At 42.0% G+C, this 646-nt stretch overlaps 1 long non-coding RNA gene across 1 annotated transcript; it reads right to left on the bottom strand.

Annotated features, from left to right (window-relative positions):
- Positions 1–27: 27 nt before the first annotated feature.
- Positions 28–409, bottom strand: LOC106943815 (uncharacterized). The gene is made up of 2 exons (XR_001424020.1): positions 278–409; positions 28–241 (listed from the first exon to the last, which is right to left on the bottom strand). It is a non-coding gene; the product is annotated as an uncharacterized LOC106943815 (long non-coding RNA).
- Positions 410–646: the final 237 nt, after the last annotated feature.

Here is a 646-nt window from a genome sequence, read left to right as displayed (position 1 = left end):
CTTTTCCCTTTTTCTTTTTCTTTTTTTTTTTGCAGTTTTGCTCACGCGGTGGCGAGGAAATCAAACCCAGCAGAAAATCAAACCCAGCAGACAAAGTCAAAAACCTCCCACAGATTATAATTTCCCAATTTTGACCATGGTTTTAAAACACATTGCAATAAACATAAAAGAGTACATTTAAACACATAACGTCTGCTCAGCGGCAGAAGCTTACACACACAGCTGACAGACACACACACAGCTGACAGACACACACACAGCTGACAGACACACACACAGCTGACAGACACACAGAAATGGATCCACGCTTTTCAGCTCCTATGATGTCCTCTTTTATCACTCATTTCACTTATTACTTCACTTATTACTCTTTAGAGGAAGAGATCGTGATCAACCTTTATCTTATCTCTTCTTTTTCTCATTTTATCTTTTTTTCCTATGGTGGACCGCTCTCAATGCTTTTGCGTTTCTTGGACAAGTCACAGATTGGCTAATGTGTTCTTTTCCTGGGGCAGCACTCCCCGAGGGTAAAACCGACAAAACCTAGCCTTTCCCTTCCCCGTGTCCGGGAAGGTCGTGGACGGCCGATTCCCCCTGCAACTAAGCCAATCAACCTTTTACTTTAAGTCTTAACTCTTAACTTTTA

Source organism: Poecilia latipinna, unplaced genomic scaffold (genome assembly GCF_001443285.1).
Source record: "Poecilia latipinna isolate Pla-1442-1.1 unplaced genomic scaffold, P_latipinna-1.0 Scaffold6056, whole genome shotgun sequence".
NCBI classification, from domain to species: Eukaryota; Metazoa; Chordata; class Actinopteri; order Cyprinodontiformes; family Poeciliidae; genus Poecilia; species Poecilia latipinna.
This window is presented reverse-complemented; position numbering and strand designations above follow the sequence as displayed.